This window comes from Oncorhynchus gorbuscha, linkage group LG22 (genome assembly GCF_021184085.1).
Source record: "Oncorhynchus gorbuscha isolate QuinsamMale2020 ecotype Even-year linkage group LG22, OgorEven_v1.0, whole genome shotgun sequence".
Classification (NCBI taxonomy): Eukaryota; Metazoa; Chordata; class Actinopteri; order Salmoniformes; family Salmonidae; genus Oncorhynchus; species Oncorhynchus gorbuscha.
Genome location: NC_060194.1, coordinates 51,085,222 through 51,095,266, shown reverse-complemented (window position 1 = coordinate 51,095,266; position 10,045 = coordinate 51,085,222).

Genomic DNA, 10,045 nt, shown 5'->3' with positions numbered 1-10,045 from the left:
ATTGTAGTATTGATCTCCTTCCGGGGACCACTCCTCCTCGGGGTAGACTATACTCTCTGTCGGCTCCCGAACGTAAGGCTCTCGAGGATTATTTATCTGTGTCTCTTGACGCCGGTACCATAGTGCCTTCTTCCTCTCCGGCCGGGGCGGGGTTCTTTTTGTTAAGAAGAAGGACGGTACTCTGCGCCCCTGCGTGGATTATCGAGGGCTGAATGACATAACGGTTAAGAATCGTTATCCGCTTCCCCTTATGTCATCAGCCTTCGAGATTCTGCAGGGAGCCAGGTGCTTTACTAAGTTGGACCTTCGTAACGCTTACCATCTCGTGCGCATCAGAGAGGGGGACGAGTGGAAAACGGCGTTTAACACTCCGTTAGGGCATTTTGAGTACCGGGTTCTGCCGTTTGGTCTCGCCAATGCGCCAGCTGTTTTTCAGGCATTAGTTAATGATGTTCTGAGAGACATGCTGAACATCTTTGTTTTTGTCTATCTTGACGATATCCTGATTTTTTCACCGTCACTCGAGATTCATGTTCAGCACGTTCGACGTGTTCTACAGCGCCTTTTAGAGAATTGTCTCTACGTAAAGGCTGAGAAGTGCTCTTTTCATGTCTCCTCCGTTACTTTTCTCGGTTCCGTTATTTCCGCTGAAGGCATTCAGATGGATTCCGCTAAGGTCCAAGCTGTCAGTGATTGGCCCGTTCCAAGGTCACGTGTCGAGTTGCAGCGCTTTTTAGGTTTCGCTAATTTCTATCGGCGTTTCATTCGTAATTTCGGTCAAGTTGCTGCCCCTCGCACAGCTCTTACTTCTGTCAAGACGTGTTTTAAGTGGTCCGGTTCCGCCCAGGGAGCTTTTGATCTTCTAAAAGAACGTTTTACGTCCGCTCCTATCCTCGTTACTCCTGACGTCACTAGACAATTCATTGTCGAGGTTGACGCTTCAGAGGTAGGCGTGGGAGCCATTCTATCCCAGCGCTTCCAGTCTGACGATAAGGTTCATCCTTGCGCTTATTTTTCTCATCGCCTGTCGCCATCTGAGCGCAACTATGATGTGGGTAACCGTGAACTGCTCGCCATCCGCTTAGCCCTAGGCGAATGGCGACAGTGGTTGGAGGGGCGACCGTTCCTTTTGTCGTTTGGACAGACCATAAGAACCTTGAGTACATCCGTTCTGCCAAACGACTTAATGCCCGTCAAGCTCGTTGGGCGTTGTTTTTCGCTCGTTTCGAGTTTGTGATTTCTTACCGTCCGGGTAGCAAGAACACCAAGCCTGATGCCTTATCCCGTCTGTTTAGTTCTTCTGTGGCTTCTACTGATCCCGAGGGGATTCTTCCTTATGGGCGTGTTGTCGGGTTGACAGTCTGGGGAATTGAAAGACAGGTTAAGCAAGCACTCACGCACACTGCGTCGCCGCGCGCTTGTCCTAGTAACCTCCTTTTCGTTCCTGTTTCCACTCGTCTGGCTGTTCTTCAGTGGGCTCACTCTGCCAAGTTAGCTGGTCATCCCGGTGTTCGAGGCACTCTTGCGTCTATTCGCCAGCGCTTTTGGTGGCCGACTCAGGAGCGTGACACGCGCCGTTTCGTGGCTGCTTGTTCGGACTGCGCGCAGACTAAGTCGGGTAACTCTCCTCCTGCCGGTCGTCTCAGACCGCTCCCCATTCCTTCTCGACCATGGTCTCACATCGCCCTAGACTTCATTACCGGTCTGCCTTTGTCTGCGGGGAAGACTGTGATTCTTACGGTTGTCGATAGGTTCTCTAAGGCGGCACATTTCATTCCCCTCGCTAAACTTCCTTCCGCTAAGGAGACGGCACAAATCATTATCGAGAATGTGTTCAGAATTCACGGCCTCCCGTTAGACGCCGTTTCAGACAGAGGCCCGCAATTCACGTCACAGTTTTGGAGGGAGTTCTGTCGTTTGATTGGTGCGTCCGTCAGTCTCTCTTCCGGGTTTCATCCCCAGTCTAACGGTCAAGCAGAGAGGGCCAATCAGACGATTGGTCGCATACTACGCAGCCTTTCTTTCAGAAACCCTGCGTCTTGGGCAGAACAGCTCCCCTGGGCAGAATACGCTCACAACTCGCTTCCTTCGTCTGCTACCGGGTTATCTCCGTTTCAGAGTAGTCTGGGTTACCAGCCTCCTCTGTTCTCATCCCAGCTTGCCGAGTCCAGCGTTCCCTCCGCTCAAGCGTTTGTCCAACGTTGTGAGCGCACCTGGAGGAGGGTGAGGTCTGCACTTTGCCGCTACAGGGCACAGACTGTGAGAGCCGCCAATAAACGCAGGATTAAGAGTCCAAGGTATTGTTGCGGCCAGAGAGTGTGGCTTTCCACTCGCAACCTTCCTCTTACGACAGCTTCTCGTAAGTTGACTCCGCGGTTCATTGGTCCGTTCCGTGTCTCCCAGGTCGTCAATCCTGTCGCTGTGCGACTGCTTCTTCCGCGACATCTTCGTCGCGTCCATCCTGTCTTCCATGTCTCCTGTGTCAAGCCCTTTCTTCGCACCCCCGTTCGTCTTCCCTCCCCCTCCCGTCCTTGTCGAGAGCGCACCTATTTACAAGGTACGTAAGATCATGGACATGCGTTCTCGGGGACGGGGTCACCAATACTTAGTGGATTGGGAGGGTTACGGTCCTGAGGAGAGGAGTTGGGTTCCGTCTCGGGACGTGCTGGACCGTTCGCTTATTGATGATTTCCTCCGTTGCCGCCAGGGTTCCTCCTCGAGTGCGCCAGGAGGCGCTCGGTGAGTGGGGGGTACTGTCATGTTTTGTCATTAATTATCATGTCTTGTCCCTGTGCTTCCCCTTCTATTCGTTTCCCTCTGCTGGTCTTATTAGGTTCTTTCCCTCTTTTTATCCCTCTCTCTCCCCCTCCCTCTCTCACTCTCTCGCTCTCTCTTCTCTCTATCGTTCCGTTCCTGCTCCCAGCTGTTCCTATTCCCCTAATCATCATTTAGTCTTCCCACACCTGTTCCCGATCCTTTTCCCTGATTAGAGTCCCTATTTCTCTCCTTGTTTTCCGTACCTGCCCTGTCGGATCCTCATCTATAATTCACCGATGCTGTGTCTATGTTTGCCCTGTCGTGTCGTGTTTCCCTCCAGATGCTGCGTGGTGAGCAGGTGTCTGGGTCTGCTAGGTTCAAGTGCCTTCGAGGCAACCTGCAGTTGCCGATCAAGTCTCCAGTCTGTTCTCGTCTTCACGAGTAGTATTATACTTTGTTTTTGTAAAGTTTCTTACTGGATTAAAAACTCTGTTTTCGCCAAGTCGCTTTTGGGTCCTCATTCACCTGCATAACACTATAGGGCCCAGGGGCCGACCATGTCCTAGATACTCTCACTATAGGGCCCAGAGTCTGACCATGTGCTGGATACTTCACTATAGGGCCCAGGGTCTGACCATGTCCTAGATACTCTCCCCATAGGGCCCAGGGGCTGACCATGTCCTAGATACTCTCACTATAGGGCCCAGGAGCTGACCATGTCCTAGATATTCTCCCTATAGGCCCCAGGGTCTGACTATGTCCTAGATACTCTCCCCATATGGCCCAGGGCCTGACTATGTCCAAAATACTCTCCCCATAGGGCCCAGGGCCTGACTATGTCCAAGATACTCTCCCTATAGGGCCCAGGGGCTGACCATGTCCTGGATACTCTCCCTATAGGGCCCAGGGGCTGACCATGTCCTAGATACTCTCACTATAGGGCCCAGGGGCTGACCATGTCCTAGATGCTCTCCCTATAGGGCCCAGGGTCTGACCATGTCCTAGATACTCTCCCCATAGGGACCAGGGGCTGACCATGTCCTAGATACTCTCACTATAGGGCCCAGGAGCTGACCATGTCCTAGATACTCTCCCCATAGGGACCAGGGTCTGACCATGTCCTAGATACTCCTAGGGCCCAGGGGGCCGACCATGTCCTAGATACCTCACATAGGGGACAGGGTCCTGACCATGTCCTAGATACCTCTCCCCATAGGGACCAGGGTCTGACCATGTCCTAGATACTCTCCCCATAGGGACCAGGGTCTGACCATGTCCTAGATACTCTCCCTATAGGGCCCAGAGTCTGACCATGTCCTAGATACTCTCCCTATAGGGCCCAGGGGCCGACCATGTCCTAGATACTCTCCCTATAGGGCCCAGGGTCCCCAACACACACATACACTTTTGTTTTACTATCCTTGTAGGGACCAAACAATTGAGGCCCATTCAAAATCCTACTTCGCTTAACCCCTAATCCTAACCCTAACCCTAACCCCTAACCATAATCATAACCCTAAACCTAACCCCTAAACATAATCATAACCCTAAATCTAACCCCTAACCATAATCATAACCCTAAATCTAACCCCTAACCCTAACCATTATCATAACCCTAAACCTAACCCCTAACCATAATCATAACCCTAAATCTAACCCCTAACCCTAACCCTAACCCCTAATCCTAACCCTAAACCTAACCCCTAACCATAATCATAACCCTAACAACTAACCCCTAACCCCAGAGGTAACAACTAGACCCTAATCCTAACCCCTAACCCCAGAGCTAACAACTAGACCCTAATCCTAACCCCTAACCCCAGAGCTAACAACTAGACCCTAATCCTAACCCTAAACCTAACAACTAACCTCTAACCATAATTCTAACCCTAACACTTTGTTGCTTTTTGGATTTTGTTTTTAATAACCTGCCCAGGGACTCAGGTTTAAAATTATCCAGCTGGCTAAAACCGTCTCTTTTACTGAAACGTTGATTAATGTGCACTGTCCCTGTAAAAATAATAAGTAATTATCTTTTAGTTTTCTCATGATTTGCTTGGGTCTAACTGTGTTGCTGTCCTGGGGCTCTGTGGGGTCTTTTTGTGTTTGTGAACAGAGTCTCAGGACCAGCTTGCTAAGGTGACTCTTCTCCAGGTTCATCTCTCTGTAGGGTGTGTTTGTGAACAGAGTCTCAGGACCAGCTTGCTAAGGGGACTCTTCCCCAGCTTCACCTTTCTGTATGTGATGGCTTTGTTATGGAAGGTTTGGCACTTCCTTTTAGGTAGAATTTAACGTTTCTTTTCAGGATTTTTATCATTGGCAGGCGTCGGCCTAATTCTGCTCTGCGTGCATTATTTGGGGTTTGTCCCATTTTGTGAATTATTGGTTGGTGAGCGGACCCCAGACCTCACAACCATAAAGGGCAATGGGTTCTATAACTGACTCAAGTATTTTTAGCCAGATCCTAATTGGTATGTTGAATTTTAGGTTCCTTTTGATGGCATCAAAGGCCATTTGTGCCTTGTCTTTCAGATCGTTCACAGCTTTGATGAAGTTACCTGTGGTGCCGATGTTAAGGAAGAGGTATGTAAAACATAATTGTGCTCTACAGCATGGAAGATGGAATTTGTCATTTGTTGTCCTGGCAACTGGACCTTTTTTGGAACACCGTTATATTTTGTCTTACTGAGATTTACTGTCAGGGCCCAGGTCTGTCAGGGCCCAGGTCTGTCAGGGCCCAGGTCTGTCAGGGCCCAAGTCTGTCAGGGCCCAAGTCTGTCAGGGCCCAAGTCTGTCAGGGCCCAGGTCTGTCAGGGCCCAGGTCTGTCAGGGCCCAGGTCTGTCAGAATCTGTGGGCTTTAGGCCCTCCTTGGTTTGGGACAGAAGCACCAGATCATCAGCAAACAGGAGACATTTGACTTCAGATTCTAGTAGGGTGAGGCCGGGTGCTGCAGACTGTTCTAGTGCCCGCGCCAATTTGTTGATATATATGTTGAAGAGGGTGGGGCTTAAGCTGCATCCCTGTCTCACCCCACGGCCCTGTGGAAAGTAACGTGTGTGGTTTTTAACCGCATACTTGTTGTTTGTGTACATGGATTTGATAATGCTGTATGTATTTCCCCCAACACCGCTTTTCATCCAATTTGTATAGCAGACCCTCATGCCAAATTGATTCAACAAAGCATGAGAAGACTTTGACTTTGTTTTGGTTTGTTTGTTTGGCAATTAGGGTGTGCAGGGTGAATACGTGGTCTGCCGTACGGTAATTTGGTAAAAAGACAATTTGACATTTGCTCAGTACATTGTTTTCACTGAGGAAATGTACGAGTCTGCTGTTAATGATAATGCAGAGGATTTTCCCCAAGGTAGCTGTTGATGCATATCCCACGGTAGTTATTGGGGTCAAATTTGTCTCCAGTTTTGTGGATTGGGGTGATCAGTCCTTGGTTCCAAATATTGGGGAAGATGCCAGAGCTGAGGATGCTGTTAAAGAGATTAGAGTATAGCCAATTGGAATGTGTGGTCTGTGTATTTTATCATTTCATTGAGGATGCCATCAACACCACAGGCCTTTTGGGGTTGGAGGGTTGCTGTCACCTCCAGGTAAGGCTTTGTCCCCCTGTGTGCTGAGGGTGTCAGGTTCTGGTCCAGTTCTGGCATTTAGGTCACCACAGACTAGTACATGTTGTGCTGGTCTGTTTTGTGGGTTTGTTCTGTCTGGATTGTGTGGACTAGCTTCACACATCTCACTTCACACTTCAATGCTAATTGAAGATGGCGCCAGGTCTGTTCTGTGCTATTAGCTTGGTAGCGTAGTAGCCTTATTTACTAAGCTTTATATAACAACCTCCCCCAGAGATTGTATTTCACTTTTTGGCTTCAGAAGTAGTTTCAGACTGAACATTACTCACGCAGTTTTATGTTGGATTGTATTTCCAGGTTCCTCTGTGTTTCTTCTACAGTTTTTGGTTTAAAAAAAAGAAAATCTTGATAGTCTTTGGTAGTAAGAATCAGGTCATTTTGTCCAAGATCAAGGTTTTAGGAATTAGGAATTTTGATTTGGTTTTGAAGGTTTTGATGTAAAAGGGTAGTTTCCTGCATAAGTCAAGTTTATCGACAATTATTCAAAAATAATTCAATTTCTCCCTCTCTCCATCTGTCTGGAATCTGTCCTCTCTCTTCATTCCTCAGGGATCTCATTCTCTTTGCCTCTTTCTCCCCCCCCCTCTCCCCCTCTCTCTCCCTCCCCCCCATCTCTCTCTCTCTCCCTCTCTCCCTCCCTCTCTCCCTCCCTCCCTCTCTCCCTCTCTTTCTCTAAGTTTAATTGCCTTGTCCTATAAAGCACGTCAACACAGACATAGACTGCAGGGAGAGAGGTTGGAGAGAGAGGACATAGAGGGAGGAAGGAGGGGAGAGAGGTTGGGGAAAGAGAGAATAGAGGGAGGAAGGAGGGGAGAGAGGTTGGAGAGAGAGGACATAGAGGGAGGAAGGAGGGGAGAGGTTGGAGAGAGAGGACATAGAGGGAGGAAGGAGGGGAGAGAGGTTGGGGAAAGAGAGAATAGAGGGAGGAAGGAGGGGAGAGAGGTTGGAGAGAGAGGACATAGAGGGAGGAAGGAGGGGAGAGGTTGGAGAGAGAGGACATAGAGGGAGGAAGGAGGGGAGAGAGGTTGGAGAGAGAGGACATAGAGGGAGGAAGGAGGGGAGAGAGGTTGGGGAAAGAGAGAATAGAGGGAGGAAGGAGGGGAGAGAGGTTGGAGAGAGAGGACATAGAGGGAGGAAGGAGGGGAGAGAGGTTGGAGAGAGAGGGACATAGAGGGAGGAAGGAGGGAGAGAGGTTGGGGAAAAGAGAGAATAGAGGGAGGAAGGAGGGGAGAGAGGTTGGAGAGAGAGGACATAGGAGGAAGGAGGGAGAGATGGAGACAGGACAAGGACAGAGGGACGAAAGAGAGAGAGATGGACTCCCCAAGCGGTCAGTGCCCTGGGCAAGCTTTTAGTCTTGTCCAACTGACCAGCTAGTGTCGTGGAGAAAATGACATAATTAGTCATGCTATCCCGTGTTTTGCTGCTTAAAGAATAGTCTCTTGTTATATGCTAGTATTTTTCTAACCCGATACAACCTGGTCTCGGTAGACTTAGTCATAGACTGGACTTACAACCGAAAGCATGTGAAATCCTGTGTGTTTACTATCTACAGAAAGCCACACGTATGGAACCTTGCAGAAAGGAACACAGTTTGTTGTTGTGAGTGAGACAGTTGGATCCACTCTACCAGCTACCAAGTTTACAGACGGCAAATGACTTTTTACACAGTATCTGCTGACTGCCACGTATACAGAAAGAGCTGGTTTTCTCTATAAAAGCATTGAACTGTTCGTTGAGCTTATCAACTATGCACTGTAGTTGATTCTGCATTAGTGTTGTTTGAAAGAATCTGTAGTCTCTCTTCCCTTTGATTAGATATTCCATGACATTAGACGGATGTTTATGAAACCTCTCCTTCCCACATTGAAATGTTCCCACATGACCCCTATTTATCAAGGCAGTAGCTCCACAGTGCCCCCAGGCCAGACATCACACAGCCAACCCTCCCACCACAGTAACAGTGTTGACTGAGTTCCAGGCTCTGGTTCTCTCCTCTTCTAAAGAGACGACACATCCTAATGTCTCACCAGATGGTGCTGAATGGAGAGAACCAGAGCCCTCCCTCTCTCCTCCCTCTCTCCTCCCCCTCCCTCTCTCCTCCCCTTGATATCTCTCCACCTCCTCTCCCTCCCTTCTTTTCCTACCCCACCATCCCCCATTCTCAATCCCTCTCCATCCACTCTCTCTGTCTTCTCCCTTCATCCCCCTTCTCCCTCCCTCTCCTTCTCCTCCCTCCCTCCCCCTCCCTCCCTCCCTCTCATCACCCTCCTCCCCTCCCTCCTCCCTCCATCCCCCTCCTCCCCTCCTCTCCTTCCCCTCCCTCTCCTTCTCCTCCCTCCATCCCTCCCCCTCCATCCCTCCCCTCCATCCCTCCCTCTCTCTCATCACCCTCCTCCCTCCCTCTCCTTCTCCTCCCTCCCCTCCACCCCCCTCCTCCCTCCCTCTTTCTCCTCCCTCTCTTACCTTATGGGAAGTAGCTGTGTGTGTGTTTGATGTGACACAGCCTGCTCCATTTATTCCCCCATAGTAATAGGTAATATACATCAAAACCACTGACATCATGGTAGGGATGAAGAGACAGAGAGAGACAGAGAGAGACAGAGAGAGACAGAGAGAGACAGAGAGAGACAGAGAGAGACAGAGAGAGACAGAGAGAGAGAGAGAGAGAGAGATGGAAAGAGAGAGAGAGAGATGGAAAGAGAGAGAGAGAGATGGAAAGAGAGAGAGAGAGATGGAAAGAGAGAGAGAGAGATGGAAAGAGAGAGAGAGAGATGGAAAGAGAGAGAGAGAGATGGAAAGAGAGAGAGAGATGGAAAGAGAGGGAGAGAGATGGAAAGAGAGAGAGAGAGATGGAAAGAGAGAGAGAGAGATGGAAAGAGAGAGAGAGAGATGGAAAGAGAGAGAGAGAGATTGAAAGAGAGATTGAAAGACAGAGAGACAGAGAGAGACAGAGAGAGAGAGAGACAGAGACAGAGAGAGAGAGAACGAGAGAGAGAGACAGAGACAGAGAGAGAGAGAACGAGAGAGAGAGACAGAGACAGAGAGAGACAGAACGAGACAGAACGAGAGAGAGAGACAGAACGAGACAGAACGAGACAGAACGAGACAGAACGAGACAGAACGAGACAGAACGAGACAGAACGAGACAGAACGAGACAGAACGAGAGAGAGAGACAGAACGAGACAGAACGAGAGAGAGAGACAGAACGAGACAGAACGAGAGAGAGAGACAGAACGAGACAGAACGAGAGAGAGAGACAGAACGAGACAGAACGAGAGAGAGAGACAGAACGAGACAGAACGAGAGAGAGAGACAGAACGAGACAGAACGAGACAGAACGAGACAGAACGAGACAGAGAGAGAACGAGACAGAGAGAGACAGAGAGAGACAGAGAGAGACAGAGAGAGACAGAGAGAGACAGAGAGAGACAGAGAGAACGAGACAGAGAGAGACAGAGAGAGACAGAGAGAACGAGACAGAGAGAGACAGAGAGAGACAGAGAGAGAGAGAACGAGAGAGAGAGACAGAGAGAGAGAGAACGAGAGAGAGAGACAGAGAGAGACAGAGAGAGACAGAGAGAGAGAGACAGAGGGAGACAGAGGGAGACAGAGAGAGAGAGACAGAGGGAGACAGAGGGAGACAGA